We start from the raw sequence: 18,537 nt of genomic DNA, 5'->3' as shown, positions 1-18,537 counted from the left end.
CTCACCTGATGAAACGCCTGCTCCCCACTGGCCTAGAGATTTCTGCTCTGAGTCATTCTCTAGCCCCTGTGTTCACCACATTCCTAAGTCCACTGCAGCCAGTAACATGATGAAGGACGTCGCTGTGCCCAAGGGATGACCTTTAAAAAAAGAGAAGGAAAAAACCTCTCCCGTCTTCTGTGAGGTCACAGCTTAATGGAGGCTGGAACAAGTGAAAGTAAATGTTGGGAAAGAGAGTATTTCTTCATTGGTCCCTGACCTGCCATATCCCTAACAGGGTGGTGAACATAACTGGCATTAATATTTCCTGGGTGCACTTAGAAAATCCGGACCCAAAGTAGAAACCTGACCATTTGGCAAAAGATGGATCAATTCAGGAATCAAAGTAAGTTTGTTTTCTCACCTGTTGTTTCATTATCAGGAACTCTGCCACCACCTGCCCTCCTCTGCACCCTTATGCAGGGACAATCCGAAAATCAAGCAGATAAATCTGAGGAAAAAGAAAGCAGCCTTCAGAACCCAGCCTTTCAAAGTATTGTTAGATACACCAGGCATGAATCCCCAACCACTCAGCTGGGAGTGACCCCTCCCACCTAACCCACAGTCATGTGCAGACAGAAGGAACACTTTTTCCTCCCATGGTCAAAAACAAGGCTGCATTGGCTACTCGGCATGTAAGGAGGATATAATATACCCATTTTGCAGAAAACAATGCAAATTATGGGGTGTTATACTTTGACTTGACTTACTGTTCAAAGTTATTATTTTATTAATATTCAGTTCCTAGGATTAACACTAATTCTCAGGTAACCCTTACCATGGTCTCCTGGAGAGTCTTGTCTCCACAGCAAGGACACCTCTCGCAAAATTCTCATTTAATAATACTTGGTGAAAGGCACCAATATTTGTTCTCCAACACCCATTCCAGGCCTTTAGCACCCCACCTTCCCTGTTGCACCCCCTGCCCCACCAGATGCCCTTGCCCTCAGTCACCTTGGCTCCTCCCCATGTGGGAATCAGCGACATCAGAGCCTCAACCCTAGCTCCGCCCTCCGTGGCTTTGGACATGTGGCCAGGAGGTTTTCTATCCATGTAACGGAGGATGGAGCAACCTGAGGACCCATGTCATCTGACATTACGTGTCAAACTCTAACCTGGGCTTCAGTGAAAAGGTAAGTGATTAAACATAGCTCATGGATATAGTGTTTGAAACATAAAGAAGACCTAAAACTTAATCAGAAAGCTATGACCAGTGAGGGTTTACCAGATAGAAAATCTGTGTGAATTCAGCAAAGTAACACGACCTGTGAATGTAAGTAACATGGGCAGATTTTCAATGAAGACCATCACTGAGGGAGACGCCTAGAATTCACATGTAGAGAAATGACTGAATAAATATTATGTGAGTAATTTTTAACAGCCTCCTTTTCCTTGTCAATAGCAGGGATTTCATGCTGGAGAAGAGCCCACTGAATGCAATGAATATGAGGACATTTCACATACAACAACCTTAAATCCACATGTGTTATACTTTCAGCCCAAATGGGAGAGACTTCAGCCATTATTCATCACTGAATTGGCATAAGCTAATTATACTAGAGAGAAACCATACAGATCTCAGAATGTGGAAGGTTTTTAGTCACCCTCCAACCTTAGACAACATGAGAGAGTGCACCCTGGAGTCACTCTTGCAAATGTCCTGAACGTGGGAAATAATTCATCTGAAGCCTCGCATTTATACACCAACAGCTCACACTGGAGAAGACGAACCTTATAAAGGTAATACAGCAGAGAGCTGACTTTTATTCACACCAATAAACTCATGCGGGAGAGAAGCCCTATGTTTCGAATGACTGTGGAAGAGCTCTCAGTGACCATCCAACACTTCGATGTCATGAGCAGATTCACACAGGAGAGAAACCACAATGAATATCATTTATGTGAGAAAGCATTTAGTCAAAGCCATAACCTTAGTCATCGGGGAGAATTCACACTGATGAGAAACCCTACAAATGCGATGAATATGGAAGAGCCTTTAAACGCAGCTCTCACGTTTACACGCACTAGAAAACTGACAGGAGAGACACCCTATGTCTGGAATCCATGTGGTGCAGCCTTTACCCAGAGCTCCCACTTTTATAAACACCAGAGAATTTATACAGAGTAGAAACCCTGTGTCTGTAATCAATGATATGGAGCCTTCAGCCAGAAATGATCCCTTTTAAACCACCAGGAAAGTCATGTGGAGAGAAACCCTGACCCTGGAATCGTGGTGGAAGAGCCTTCAGGTGGAGCTCCAGCCTCAGAATGCACAGAGAACTCAGAGTGGGCTTCATCCCTGACACAGTAGAGAAGACAGCCCAAGGTTTACTACAAGGAGAGCCCTCTAGGGGTAAACCATCTAATCACTGCTGTAGAAGAAATCTGATGAAATGAATGCTAGAGTCACATTCGTCATTGGACATGAGAGGGTTCACACTGAAAAAATAGTCTCAGTGTAATGAAGGAAGGACATTCTTCACTGATTCCTTATTCCTGAGTGAACAAGAAAGTGCTCACACTGAGGAGATGCCAATTCTAAAGACAATGTGGAAAATCTTTCACTTGCTAGTCACATCAGAAAACTCATACTGGGGAAATAGTGTATAAAGAATGTGTTAGCATGCAATTGAGACAATAATTAAGTCCTTCAGCAATTGTCTTTTTATTAAATATACAATATAAAGATGTAGATGGTGAAGGGTTTTGAGAAGTGCTGAAAGCAATATTCAGTATCAAGTAAGAAGAAACGAAGCAAACCTGCTTCAGTAGATCAGTATTTGCAAATATGTAAGCACTACTGAGTGGGTATGTGTCATTCAAAATCATGAAATATTGGGATGAGTAAGAATGGGCCCATTTTCTGTTAATACTCTGTCACTGTTGATCAGTTAGACACTTTCTGTCTTTATAAAATTATAATCATAATTACAAAGACTGGGATCAATCAGGAAACAACGTTGAATGTTAACTGAAAATGTAAAACATAGTATGATGTGTGTTAACTCTTACATTAGCGTCCAAATATGTGTATACACGTTCAGGATGAATGGCTTCAAGGATAAATACACACATACTTTGTGATTAACCTCTGCTGTTTCAATTAATTCTATTACTTAACTTTCATTTACTATTTCCCACATGACTTTAAAAAAGAATTATATATTAATTATATTTAAACAAAGGTGAATAATTGTGGGTACACGGACAGGAAGAACTCAAGAATTCAGAGTCAGACGGTGGTTTAATCCCTACTTAGCATTTTGTAGCCAAGGGTTTCTTTGTTTGTTTTGTCCAAGAAGAACAGATAGATATCTTCAGGACTGAGAAGGTGAATGATCTTTGCAGACATAAAAAGAGTTGTACTTTAAGAATGTATTCAAACAATAAGGGGTGCATATACTAAATCATTTAAACACAAAGGAGATCCCTCAGAGAGCCATTGGTAAGTCTACGTTTAAAGCTTTACTCTTTCATCTAGAAAAATGGTACTAAAATAAGTTCCGAGGCTTCCCTGGTGGCGCAGTGGTTGAGAATCCGCCTGCCAATGCAGGGGACACGGGTTCGAGCCCTGGTCTGGGAAGATGCCACATGCCGCAGAGCAGCTAGGCCTGTAAGCCACAATTACTGAGCCTGCACGTCTGGAGCCTGTGCTCCGCAACAAGAGAGGCCGCGAAAATGAGAGGCCCGCGCACCGCGATGAAGAGTGGCCCCCACTTGCCGCAACTAGAGAAAGCCTTCGCACAGAAACGAAGACCCAACACAGCCATAAATAAATAAATAAAGAATCCTGGTCACAAAAGGTGATGATTAAAAAAAAAAAAAAATTCCGGGAGAAAGATCAGCATAGAGACAATGTCTATTTTGTCAATTAAACCTTCAAGAAGGCTAGCTAGGGAGAGCATACAGGCTGCATGATGAGTTCTGGCCCTTTTTCAGTTAAATTTCTCTTTCTTTGTTGGCCAAAACATTCGTTATAGCCCTGAGGTCCATTGAAGTCTAATGGGTTGAGAAATGGTATTCTAGGGCCTATAAAGCCCATCATGGGGACTTTCCTCGCATTCCAGAGGTTAAGACTTCACCTTCCAATGCAGGGAGTGCGGGTTCGATCCCTGGTCGGGGAGCTAAGATCTCACATGGCTCGCAGCTCAAAAACCAAAATATAAAACAGTAACAATATTGTAACAAATTCAATAAAATACTTTAAAAATGGTCCACATCAAAAAAAAAAAAAATCTTTAAAAACAAAAATTTTTTAAAGCCCAAGATGATAGCTGCAACATTACTGTGTGTACGTGCATCTGAATGCACACACACACACACCCATGCAAGGGAGGGACACTGTAGCCACTATCTGATCATAAAGGGAAAATGCGACTCAGGAATTATTGGCATAAAGGATTCATGCAGGAGAGAAATAAGCTAAATCACCTTGTTCATTCATTTATCAACTTTACCGTTATTAAATATTTAATGAGAACTTCCAACATTTCAGAACTTGGATTGTTATGATGATTAAACTATAAATAACACAACACATTTCTCTTCCTAGAACTCTGTATTCTAATGCAGGCAATAAGAATAAATTGCAAAATAAAATTTCTGACATTTAAAAAAAAGACATGTTCATACATTGTATAAAAAAAGTTCCAAGGCTTTTTATTGTACCAGTCTACAATAAAAAGTTGGCACTTCATAAAATAAAATTGACATTTAAAACAGTCTCAATTCCGGAACTTTGAAAGGTTATATATTTTTAGAAAGACTGGTTAGTAAAAATATTTTACAAAATTCTCAATTTTGGAAAAGCTAGTCTGCATGAATTGAGGAGAGCAAAGCTAGATTTCCTGTCTTAAGATCCAGGTTTGCTGTTCTCTATATTCCAAAATAAGTACTTTTAAAATTGTTAGAATTCAAAACTATATGTTTGAAAATCAGTAACGATTCTTACAATGATAAAAATTCTGCTGCACGTGCCTCTTAAAATTCCTTCCATCATCCATTTTATTCAAAATTCAACCGGTTACCATTTTAAAGGATAACAGACAAGAGGATTGCTATCTTGCTCTTTATATTGGACTCTTAATTTCTTTCTATTTTTTTTTTGATAATCTAAAACAATCCAGAATAACACATTATTATCATAAAATCCAGAATTTCCCAGTGTGTTCTGTAGTGTATATAGTGTCAATGCGATTATATACACTATTGGTAAATTTGAACTTAAGTGTTTTCCTAAATACAAAATAAAAATCTAAAAATGCATTTACCTATGTGTTTCATTATGCAATAATGCCCTTTTAAGAAAGAAATGTCTTACCACATGCAAGAATACCTGGAAGATGCATAATATGTTTTTATATTTAATAACAGAAAATAAGGTAATAAGTGATTTTTTTGTTGTTACATATTTTTATATTCTTATGTAAATTACATATTCATTGCTTCATCAGTGTGATTGTTTTCTAGTTTATTTTACTCTAGTGTGAATTATAGTGCATTAACTCTTGATAGTTTTCTACTAGAAAATGATTCTTGATGAAATTCTCCATGATCAATTAACTTTAGTAAACAACACTGCCACAGTCAAGAGATGTCACCAAAGCAAAATGTAAAGTAAATACTTTTATGGCTTACAATGTCCTATTTTGAGGCTCAGAAATATCTAGCAGTTTTTGCAGTTGATGCTAATTCAGATGGGTGCTAGGTTTTAGTTACACTAATTTGTGATTATTTCTTAGATGAAAATGAAAAAATCTGCAGGCGGATTCCCTTCCTCAGTGCAGGAATAATTGTGAATTAGTGTTTGTTATAACTGAGATTACTGAGAGTAATGTAACATATTTACTTCTACCTAAGTTTGTTTCCAGGGACAAAATTCGCTAAAAGTTTAACTGTTTTAAAAGTATAAATCCCAGCATACATGTTTCAAAAAAAATTTTTTTCCCCACTTTTCTAGAACAGGGGTTGGCAAACTTGTGTAAAGGACCAGAGAGTAAATATTTTAAATTCGCCATATGATGTCTGTCGTTTCTACTCAGCTCAGTCATTGTAGCCAAAAAGCAGCTACAGTAAAATGTAAATAAAGGAGTATAACTGTGATTCAATAAAACATTATTTATAGACAAGGAAATTTGAATGCTATATAATTTTCGTGTGTTGCAACTAGTCTTTTTATGAATTATTTTCAACCATTTAAAAATATAAAAACCATACTTAGCTTGCAGTTCCTACCAGCACAAGCTGGGTGTGGAATTTGGTCGATGGGATGTAGGAGGCAATGGCCTGTTCTCTCGAGTTACAGTGCAAACATCCCTCCTTAGAGACCAGCATTCCAAAACGAATTGATTGTACTAGCCCTGCGCCAGAAAATTAAAATCAAAACAAAAAACAAATTACCAAAATCTGCCCAAGATGTGAGGGGATAATTTCCTCCCCCAGGGTGCCCGCCTGTGCTCATGTATGGTCCCCTCGTGCTGGCGTCCCCAGCCACCAGCAGTGAGTGACACTGTCCTGTCCCTGTGCTCCCTGTCCGGCCGCGTGTAGGGGCCCAAAGAGTTCTGAGCAATAGTTACTCGCTGGGCACAGTTCCTCATCCATCAATTCACCACTAACTTCTGTGGCTCCCAGAAGGACAGAAAGCCGCCTTTCCAGCCCCACCCCTGGCTTGGAGTCCAGCCGCTAAGGGTCCAGCTTCTCTGAGGGCTAATGGCCAGCGGAGTCTGGCAGCTGTTGTGGGTTCTGTGCACCCAAAGGGGGTTGGGGCCATGACCTGTTCTTCAGCCTCACGGCCAACACCAGCGGATGACTCTGACACTTCAAGTCACCTAACATCTTATTTTGGCAGGGGACAGAACACCTTCTACAAAATATTTATAAAGAACATTTCTTTCACCCAGGATGGGAAATCTGGGCCCTTTCACACCAGAGACAAAGATCAAAGAAGTAGCACGCGGGGTGCAGTGTGTAGTTGACCCCCGCGTTGTTGTTCCAGTGCCAGCCCTGCGCGCAGCGTGCAGACAGCGAAGCGGCCCAGCGCTGCGTCCTCCGGCTCAGAGGCTACAGACCGGGAAGCCGCTGGAGCCAGAAATGGAAGCGGCCCGGTGTCCCCGGACCGGCCGGGAGACCCCCAACGGCGCCTCTGGCTTCCTTGTCTCCCTGCCTCCGCCTGCAGCTCGGCCGGCAGGTCCAGGAAGGAGCGACCGCGGGGTGGGCGGAGCACACGGCAGGGCTCCTGGGTGGGGCGGCGATCGCGGCTGGGCCCATCCCCGCACGCGCTCCTGGCCCACTCGCTGACGTCGCAGGTGCTGGATGCGTGGCGGGAGCCCTGGAGGCGGCGAGGAGAGGAGCGGGGCGGCCTACAGGCCCAGGAGACGGTCCCGCTCCTCCGGGCTCAGGGGAAGCGGCAGTCATGGGAGCACCACGGGCGGTACAGCGGCTCCTCGGCCCGGCAGAGGGCTTCCCGCCGGCCGGGCTCAGCCCAGCGGGGCCGGAACCGCACCCGCTTCCCTCCCTCGGCGCACACCCCGGCCCGGGGTCTCAGCCGCCGCCGCGGGAACTTGGGGTCGGAGGACGGAGAGAAGGGGCGCGATTCCAGCATCTCCTCTGGCCCCTGGAGGCTACCTCTTCCGCCGCAGACAGGGGCCTGTCCCTGAGCTTGGCGGCGGGGCCCAGGGCCTCAGAGGCGCCAGTGCCCTGGCCCCTCCCCATGCAGAGGACCCGGTGCTCCTTTTGAAATGTATAGAAATTCCAAATTACTCTGTTGTGTAACAAGAAATAACATAGTGTTGTAGATCAGTTGTATTTCAACAGCCAACCAACAAGCAAACAAACTCATCCAATAACAGTCTGATTTGTGGTCGCCAGAGGCAGGGCGTGGGAAGAGGTGGGACTGGATAAAGGTGGCCCAAACTGCAAGCGTCCAGCCATAAGAGAGATGAAGTACTAGGGATGCAACATAGCACATGATAAAGATAATTAACACTGCTGTCTCCTATACATAAAAGTGGTTAAGAGAATAAATTCTAAGTGTTCCCATCACAAGAAAAACACCTTTTTCTATTTCTCTAATTTTGTGTCTATATGAGATGTTGAATGTTCGCTAAATTTAGTGTGATAATCATTTCATAACATATGTAAGTCAAATCATTATACACTGTAAAGTTACACTGTGCTCTATGTCAGTTATATCTCAGTAAAACTGGAAGAAGATAAATGAATAAATAAAATGTTGCCCCACTGAATCTCGAATAAAATGGATGCTAAATGTATTTTAATAGGCATGTGCAGCAGTTTTTGTATTCTAATAAAAACCATTATTGATTTTCAAAAGTGTATTTTGTAATTGAACAATTAATTTAAAAATACTCATTTCATAATATTTTGAACAATTATCTTGGCTGTTAGAAATGGAAATCTATCTTTATTCTTCCCAAATCTTGCAGAATAGCTTTTCAAAGGTTCAGAATTTTGTAAAATATTTTTTTAATAACCCAGTCTTTTTGACAATTTTTGGCCTTCCAAAGTTCTATAATGACACTGTTATAAATCTCAATTTTATTTTATAAAGTGGCAACTTTTCTTTGTAAATTAGTAGCAAACATTTTTGTACTTACACGATTTGTAAACCCTTATGTATAATTGATTTTTAATATCAGAAATTTTATTTTTCAGTATATTTGAATTGACTGCGTTATTATGTAGAGTTCTATGAAGATAGGAACATTGTAATATTTACAACTTAGTCCTCATAACAAGCCAAGTTCTGAAATCCTGGAAGCTTTCAGTAAATATTTGTTAGTAATTGAAAATTTGATACATTAATGAATAAGGTAACTTAGATGCTCTTTCTCCTGATGACACATTTATGCCATTGATTCCAGACTCATATTTTCTCTTTAGGATCAGATGGATGCTATATGCTCTCTCCCTTGCTTGCATGTTTGTGTGTGTGCGTGTGCATGTACACAGACAGGAACACAGACACACAAAGGTTGCAGGCAACATCCCATGCTTTAGAGACCCCTACAATACCATGCTTTCACCCATTAGACGTCAGTGGACTTTAGGGTTATAATGAATGTTTTTAGGCCAACAAAGTAAAAGCAATTTATCTGAAGAGGAGCCAGACCGTATCATGCAGCCCCTACCCTCTCCAAATCTGAAAATGGAACGCTCCATGTCTGCAATGATTTATTTTATTTTATCTTACCTTATTTTATTTATTGGGGTATAGTTGTTTTACATTTTTGTGTTTATGGAATGATCTTCCAACTTCTTGGTCCTGACATATCTATCTGTTCTTGGCAGGGAAAAAAACATTTTGGCTAAAAAATACTGATGAAGGAATAAACCCCGGCCTGATTGAGTTCTTGGGATTTTCATGGCAGGGTCCACAAATTCTCCAGGACTAGGACTCTTGTGAACAATTAAATTTATTTATAATTCAATTTTAAGTTATGAGGGGCACATTAAGTGAAAACATAAAAGGAATAAAATAATTGAAGCCCCAGATTTTACAGTGTTTCGAGAGAGAGGGCTTCTCACCTTGTGAGTTCATCAGTGTGAATAAAAGTTAAGGCTCTGCTGAAGTGTGTCCCACATTTATCACATTAAGGTTTCTCTCCAGTGTGAGTTTCCGGTGTATTTAAATGTGAGGCTCCAGCTAAACTATCTTCCACATTTATAACCTATATAGGGGTTCACTTCAGGGTGAGTTTTCTCATGTCATCTAAGGTTACAGCATTGCCTGAACGCCTTCCACATTGATGAGACCTGCATGGTTTCACTCCAGTATAAATTAGCTTGTGTGAATTCAATGATGAATAAAGGCTGAAGGCTCTTCCGAATTGATTGCAAGCATAGGGTTTCTGTCCTGTGAGAAGCCACTCATGTGGCGTGAAAGTTCAGTTCTATGTGAATCGCCTCATATTTGTTACATTCAGTGGGCTCTTCTCCAGTGTGAAGTCTCTGCTACTGATAAGGAAAGGAAAGACTGTTAAAAGTTTGCTCACATAAAATTCATTTCTTTAGTTCTCTACACATGAATTCTAGGATGCTCCCTCAGTGATGGTCTCCACTAACTACCCCCATGTTACTTACATTCACAGAGTCTCACTTTGCTGAATTCACATAGATTTTTCTATTTCGTAGCCTCTCACTGCCATTGTTTTCTGATTAACTTTTAGGTCTTCTTTGTTTTTCAAACACTATATACATGAGTTACATTTAAGCAACTGCCCTTTTGAAACTCAAGGTACAGTTTGCCTTTGGGACAATATGGTTCCAAATGCAAAGTATTCAAAAACCTCTGTGGGGCCAGCGTTTAAGTCCACTTTCAGTCAGGTGGTTGTGCTGAATTCCTCTTACCCTAAGATCATGTCTCTAATGTGGACAGCGGGGTTCATCCCCATAAACTTACTGTTGACCTTCAGCTAAATGGGTTCTTCTTGAAGCTACCGTCTGTGAACATGTTTAAAATATTGATCTTTAACACAGAGAAAAGGTATGAAATGGAGGAATATACCAGTAATTGGAAACATATTATAGGATATTGACAATTAGAATATATCTTTAAGGGTAAAACAAACGAAAAATAAAATGGGTGGGATGTTGGCGAGATCAAGATGAGGAAAAGCGCCGAAAGGGAGGGACTGAAACAGTGGGTGCTGTGTTGAAGTTTAGCACCAGTAACAACAGAGCCATCGTTTCCTCTAAGGCCAAGGAATATGCAGAAGGTTAGATTAATAAGATTGATACGTTCACAGAATTGTGGCACTATTGGAGGGATTGTTCTACATTGACTTCAACAAGATTCCAGAGACATTTCACTCAAAGAAACCTGCAATTGACATTACCCCAATTCTGGATGAAGTTCACAGTCACCTGACTTGAAAGTCACTGATTCCTAAAAACATACTGGACATTCTGGTTCAGGCTGACCCATGTCCCCAAATGTCCAGAGGTGATGGTCGAGGGCGACAGTACTGAGAAAAGGCAGCTGTGTGTATCGAAAGCTCAAACCCTGTTTGATGTCAAGTCCAATGTTCCTCTGGGCTGACTTGGCGTATGTTTTTCAGATGCATCACAGAACTGGGCACACTCTGAATACAGAGTGACTTTCATGATAAAGGAGCATCACATGCAGGGTGGTGTGAAATAACCTGCACAGTCCACAACAGAATGTTAATTGTGAGCTGACTGGCAATTCAAAAATGTGTACTTGGGAATTCATAAATATCCCTTCTCCCCAATGCTTTCAGTTAAATCTACAGACTTAGCACAAGGCAGGCAATATACATGTTCCTCCACTTATCAGCAGTGACTACAGGCAAAGTATTCCCCAATAAAAAACTCCCTGTTCTCATGTGGAAAATACTTTAATAACCTCTCAAGAGAGTTGAGTGATTAAATGAGTTGACATGACATGTCTGAACATAACAAAACCCAATAAATAAAAGCTACAGGTGAATTAGTCATTAAAAAGTCAGAGAGCCTTGATGCAATGTCCACCATTTTGTGTGTGTGAACAGAGTGTATATCAAACTTGGGGTCCGCAGTTGCTGCCTCCCTAACCTCGACACATACCATGCATTCATGACCAGATATGAGGACAGACGGGCTCAACTTCACAAGCCAGTGGTCTCGGGGCTACCAAATGATAAGATGATCCCCGACTGACCTTTCCTGTGGGTTGAGGTCCCTCTTTCCCTCCTCGTTTCCTGGGACCTCACCACTTTGACTATCATTGTGTCTCCTGTAGCTTCCTCCTGTCTTCCCTGCTCACAGACTAATAGGAGACTCTCGATGGTTCAGGACTCTCCAGAGCTTCAAATATGGCCATAGTATCCTAAGTTTTCCTCTACCTACTATATCCTCCTCAATGCACCAATTAAGGGAAAAATGCTTTCTGTAAAGTGCTTCCAGTTTCTGAACAAAGTTACCTATACAGGGGGAAAATGGCTGGTTTGGAACACGAATGAAGGGGATTATTTTGTTTTGACTTTTTAGAGTTTTCAAAATTGTCAATTGTATTCTGAGAAAACAGATTAAAAATTGGATTAAAAAAAAAAAAAAGCAAAATTGGCTCCACTCTGCCCTCTGGGCCAGTCCTGCTGAAGGGTTTCTTCTCTTTCTCCTGCCCCCTCAGCCCTGCACAGCCCTCTAGCCAGCACCTCTGACCCTGGACGTATTGAACTTACCCGTCCACACACCTCCTCCCCTACCAGGCCTTGAACTTCTGCCCTTGCTCATCCCTCCACTTGTGTCCATCACATGACAGAGCTCACGGCATCGCAGACTCGCTTATGGAGTGAGTCACAGCCTCATCAAGACCATGGCTGAGGGGAGAGAAATATAACCTCTCATGTGCCCTCTTTACCATCACTGCCTTCATGGAGTCTGGAGCACGTGGGTGTAAATGTTGGAAAGGAGAAGGTTGCTGTATTAGCGCTTGCCCTACTCCACGATCCTCACAGAGATGCCAGATGACAGGACTAGTACTCAGAGCCTTGACTCCCTCCTGGATACACTTAGAGCACTCACTTCAAGTGGTGGAAACAGAGCTACCGTTTCAGGAGAAAAAGCAAGTCCCCACTCACTTGGGGACAAATTGCCAAGAACTCAGCTGCTAGTATTCTCTCTCAGAGACACTGTTTACTCTAAGCAGGCAAATCGAAGGAAAGAGAAGAAAACCATGAGACTTGAATCCTACCTAGAGTTTTCAGACTTTCTGAGGTGATGAAATGTTCTGGTATTAGTGCCGATGGTTGCACAATTTTGTGAATAGACTATAAAGCACTAAATTCTACACTTTTCAAAGGGTGAATTTTATTGTATGTGAATTATGTCTCAACTTAAAAAATGGTGATTAATAAATGTGTTTTTTAAATAATATGGAAAACATTATCATGAGTTTTATTTGCTTCCTGTCATACTAAGCTCTGTGTATATGAAAAAAGACACCCCCCCAAATGAGAACAGACACTATTTACTCAGAACTTGTCTATAGAGCACGGGAGTCAGCCACCACCACTCACATCAGGCTGAGACTCAGGCACACATAAGAGTGGGGACACTTTCTGGTGGCAAAAAAAGGAAGGCATGTCCTGCCCAGAGCTTGTGATGGGGGAGGCTGGAGACAAGCTGATAGGAAGAGGGGCGTCCTAAGTGATTACTTAGGGGAATATATTTGGCTTTCCCCGCATTTGGTTCTACATGGAAAAGACTGAAAATGACGAAGCTGTGAGTCACTGACCAAGTCCTGACCCTTGGGGCCTATTGTTGCAGAGGTTGAAGTCTGGTTTTCCAGATTGGTTGTTGCAGGGTGTGGGGCAGGGCCTTGTGGCTGGAGGGAGACGTTGCCAGACTTCCAGGAGGATTTAGAAAATTCTGCATCCCAAAACCATCCTTCATCATCTTCAATCAATCAGATCCTCTGTGGATAGATAAACTTGAATCAATGTTTTCAAAATTAACTGCAAACAGAATTGGAAATGACTAATGTACAATAAAATGACATATTAAAAGGCAAATATCAATAGAAGAATCTAACACACACACACACACACATACGATAAAAAGAACTATCAGCTAAAAGAGAATCCTCTCCCCAAAGCCCAAATTTATACATCTGGAAATTAAAAAAAAAAAAAAAAAAAAACTTTAGATAATTTGGGAGTTGGAATGGAAATAGAAGCTTTAAAATAATTATAACTGAAGGACAATCATACAAGGGTACTACATATCAACCCATGGGATTTAGCCAAAGTAGTAACCAAAGAAAAATTTATAACCATAAATAAACATGCACGATCATAAGAAAGAATGAAAATAAATGAAGTTAGCTTTCAGTTCAAGATGCTAGATTAAAGACCGATATAATAAACCTAAGAAATAAAGGAATGAATAAGATTAAAAGCAGAAAATAATAAAATAGAAAAAACCTTATTTGCTAAATCTAAATTAAAAAGACCAACACAAAAGACAAAACTTTGGCAAATACGGTTTAAAATAAAAAGAACAAAATTAAAATATGTTAAAAAAATTAAAAGGAATAGATGCCTACACAGGAGTTTTTTTAACTATAAAAAGATAGGCACAAAAAAATCTAAAAACCCACATGAAATGGGCAATTTTCTAGGAAAATATAAATTCTCCAAATGGGCAAAAAAAAAAAAAAAAAAAAGGTAGAAACTCTGAACAAACTAATCAATGGTCATGAAAAACCTTAAATTAGAGTGAAAGATTTCTCCTCCAAAGAGGCTACAGGCAGAAAGAGTTTCCTGAAGGAACTGTTCCAAGCCTTCATAGAACAGATTATTCACATCCTAAACACACTGCTGAAGAAAATAGAAACAAATGGGAGGCACTCATTTTACAAAACTAGCACGATCCTATATCAAAACCAGAAAAGGATAGCACAAGAAAAGACAACTATGGCCTAGTCCCACATGAACTCAGATGCAGAAATCCCACATTTAAAAAAAAAATGCGTAAACTTAAAGCAGCAGGAAATTAAACATTAAATCAATAGGTTTTATTTCATGAATTGCAGAACAGTAAAAGTGAGGAAATCTAACACAGTTCATTATATTAACAAGTGAGAGGAGAAAAAAATATAATTTCAATAGATACAGAAAAAACACTGGTAAAATCCAATGCATTTTTTTAGATATAATTCACATACTATAAAATTCACCATTTGAATGAACAATTCAGTGGTTTTAGTAGATTCACAATGTTATGCAACCATAACCACTATCTAATTCCAGAACATTTTCATCACCTCAAAAAGAAACCCCATTAGCGGTCATTCCCCAATCTCTCCTCTCCAGACCATTGTCTGGCAACCACTAAACTACTTTTTGTCTCTATGGATTTGCCTGTTCTTGTTATTCAAATATGAACACATTGCATCCAGCTTCGTTTACTTAGCATTAGTGTTTTCAAGGTTCATCCATGTTGTATCATGTATCAGTACTTCATTCCTTTTCATGGCTGAATAATATACCACTGTATGGATATACCACATTTATTTATCCATTTGTCTGTTGATGGACATGTGGGTTGTTTCCACTTAGCTATTATGGATAATGCTGTTATGAACATTTATGTGCAAGTCTTTGTATAAGCGTATGCTTTCAATTCTCTTGGCCTTATATCTACAAATGGAACAGTTTAATTCACATTTATGATTACAATGATTAGAAAACCAGATATAAAGTATACATCAAATATCATATTTGATGAGACATTAGATGCAATCCAATTAATTTTAGTCTAATCTACAAGGCTTTAATTTTTCGTATAAATAGAATGTAAGAGGTTGCACAACAGCACATGTTTATCGAAACTCACAGAAATGAAGTTCTGCATCCTGTCTATGCCAGTGGTTACAAGAAAGAGTGCACATGCAAAAACTCATAGAACTATAAAACAAAAGAAGTGAATTTTATTGTAAATTAAAAAAATTTTTTAAATAGCAGCAGAAAAACTTTCATATAATCGTCAGCTAAAAAGAGTCAATTTTGCTGTATATAAATTATACCTCAATATCCCTAGCCATTAAAAAAAGAAAAGATTCTAATTTTAAAAGAATGATCATAATATAACTTGTCTAAAGAATAAGGGTGTAGGGACTTCCCTGGTGGCGCAGTGGTTAAGAGTACGCCTGCTAATGCAGGGCACACAGGCTCGAACCCTGGTCCGGGAAGATCCCACAAGCCACGGAGCAGCTAAGCCTGTGCACCACAGCTACAGAGCCTGCGCTCTACAGCCCGCGAGCCACAGCTACTGAGCCCACATGCCACAGCTAGTGAGGCCCGTGCACCTAGAGCCCGTGCTCCGCAACGAAGAGTAGCCCCCACTCGCCGCAACTAGAGAAAGCCTGCGCGCAGCAACGAAGACCCAACGCAGCCAAAATTAATTAATTAATTAATTAATTTAAAAAAGAAAGAATAAGGGTGTAAATTTCATTAGTGGTATGAAAATTACCTGTGATATAATTTTTAAAGTAGGCTGTAAGACATATATGTACTTATATGTCTATATCTTATCTCTGCATATTGGGATTATAGAGCTTTTTTCTCTTTGCTTATCTGTGTTTTTTCCTACAATGAATACATATAATTTTGTAATAAATAATCATTTTTTTCAGTGTTGGGTGGATGGGCACTGACCCGACGGTAGAGACTCAGGATAGCATCTCCTCTCACCTTGGCCCTGCTGCCCGAGCCCAGATTCCAAGGGGGAGCCTTGGCAGCAGCCCAAGGGTGTGGAGGAGGTGGGGGTTCCTGTGGTACCAAAGAAGGAAAAGTGGTTATAGGGTCCTGAAAGCAATGTGTCGCTGAGTATGTGCTCACTGGGTCACCACAGGCATGTGCGAGAGAGTTTGCCAAAATGAATATAGCTCTTAGGAGGCCCCACCAGGCACTGTCAAAGATTACCTTCCCAGCACACTAGAAAGCAATCTCTGCCAGCAAATTGGTCACTGTCAAATTATTTATAGGAGATTGGTTCACATACTCAATGTGATATGAATACTTCTAATTATATCCAAATATGACAAACGTCAGTACAAGTTATTCTGAGGGTTCATGCTGCCGAATGTCTTGCTCTAACAAAGAGGAGGTAGCTGCAGCATCAGCACATCAGCCCCTATATAAGCACGAAGGACCCCTCCTGCTTCGTCTCCACCAAGAACCCAAAGGTAAGTGATAGGGGCCTTGGGACCTGAAGGACTCCGGGGGCAGAAACAGCTTACCCCGTGGCCCATCTCTGAGCATGAGACTGTTCCTCCCAACTTTGACTTTTATTTTCATACAGCCAAGTTTCAGACCAGGGAAATACTTTAATTCTGTAACTACCTTAAGCTCTGGAATTTCAGAGCTTCACTAATAAGAAACTTGTTGTTTTACAGTGTTAGATGCTTCTGAACCTGCATCTTCATTTGGAAGCCAGAGGTAAGACTCTGCTTTATTCATTCATTGATGACAGAGGGGATTCATTTAGGCTAACGAAGCTGGGGGCAGCTCTTCACTGTACACCATTTCCATATTTTTGCAGTTATGTAAATAGATTGTGCTTCTAAACGTCTGCTTATAAATGCTGGGAAATCATTTTTTCAGAATGTCTTATTCTCAGAGACCACCCTCACCTGAATTCCAGGATTAAAGGACCATTTAGGAAAGAATGAATTTTGACAGTGAGTTCTCAGCTGCACTTAGAACTGTCCAGGGGCAATGGACTATTCCATGCCAACCTCCCCCTCCTGACAAGCATTGAATACTTATACATTTTACCAATAATTTTTAAATACCCAGAAAAATTCTTAATCTAAAAATGTAAACAAAAACAAACATCTTGTTAAAATCATAGTATTTTAGATACCTTTTCATGATTCACTGTAGTTTTTAGAAAGGTTTGTTATTGTTCGTTTAAAAAATCACAAGTATTACACACACAGAGGGCTAAATATCATACCTAATTTAGAAGAGATCCTGGCCCTCCCCCCAAGTAATTCACTGCCTGAGAGCAAAGGGAAGACCCAACCGAAGTAACACACCAACACTGAGAGACATACCTATCGACGGAGGACAATGGCTCACATACATGCGATGAACTCTTAAATTTTTGTCTCCTTTCTTTTTCTGGATGGAAAGAAAAGAAGCCTGTGGAATTTATGTGGGATGAAGAAACTTCTTCGTGCTGAAGCTCTCATTTCTCTGTGGTTAGATCTGTTAACTGACAGTTGAAATCTCTCATGCCAAAAGGAGAATGTTAAAAGAGATTTTGGAATTAAGGCAATGCTAAGTCTCTTGGTAACAAGCCAAATGACAAAAAAACCCAAAAAACCTAGAATGATAAGAATTTATTATGGGTTTTTTTAATGACCCACCAAGAGATATAACACCAAATATTAACATTAAGTAGACATTAAAAATAATTATTTGGCTTGTGAGAGAAAAAATGGCCATCTAAAAGGCAAAGATGTTTTCGATAGCTTGGAAGATATCAATCTCCATTTGCACAAAACAAACCTTCCCTCCTAACTCTATGACTGTCCTAGCAAATGGCAGATGCAAACATTATGCAGAAGGAAAAGTGGGGATTAAAGAATGACAGTTGCTATAAAACAATCCATCAACAACAGTCTTAGCTATAGATATTGTTACAGTTTAGAGAATAAAACATGCAAGGATTCCGTTCTCACTCAGTTGTAGATGCCCTAGCCCTGAAGATCAAGATACACCATCTGGGAAGGAAATTTTCAAAGCCCTAAAAATGAAGCCTCAAACTGCAGTCTTATGCCAAACCAGCCCTGTGCTAGGGTTACTGTATGAGAACACTGGTCAGCAACAGCTTGGAAGAATAGTTACAGCCCAGGCAGGCGATGGAGCCTCAACATTTCTTTCATTTCAAATCCTAGCTCACATGCATAACTTCCGGTTTCTATTTCTCCTCTCCTTCATTTTTTCCCCAAGGCAAAATTCTCTCTAA

General features: G+C 40.3%; 2 long non-coding RNA genes across 3 annotated transcripts in view; both read right to left on the bottom strand.

Moving 5' to 3' along the window:
• Positions 1-402: 402 nt before the first annotated feature.
• LOC309642171 lies at positions 403-7,008 on the bottom strand. The gene is made up of 3 exons (XR_014253024.1): positions 6,965-7,008; positions 6,256-6,398; positions 403-490 (listed from the first exon to the last, which is right to left on the bottom strand). It is a non-coding gene; the product is annotated as an uncharacterized lncRNA (long non-coding RNA).
• A 2,888-nt stretch (positions 7,009-9,896) lies between these two features.
• LOC309642227 overlaps positions 9,897-18,537 on the bottom strand; it is a 159,741-nt gene continuing 151,100 nt past the window's right edge. Inside the window, exons 4-6 of one of the 2 annotated variants that reach the window (XR_014253057.1) lie at positions 15,397-15,467; positions 12,752-13,474; positions 9,897-10,011 (exon numbers count right to left, since the gene is read on the bottom strand). This is a non-coding gene — a long non-coding RNA (uncharacterized lncRNA). Of the gene's footprint in view, positions 10,012-12,751; positions 13,475-15,396; positions 15,468-18,537 lie in introns of those variants that run through there. The other variant, XR_014253058.1, reaches the window with a different exon arrangement.

This window comes from Balaenoptera physalus (assembly GCF_965194825.1).
Source record: "Balaenoptera physalus genome assembly, chromosome: 14".
Lineage (NCBI taxonomy): Eukaryota > Metazoa > Chordata > Mammalia > Artiodactyla > Balaenopteridae > Balaenoptera > Balaenoptera physalus.
The sequence above is the reverse complement of the archived record's forward strand: the minus strand, read 5'-3'. Positions and strand labels throughout refer to the sequence as shown.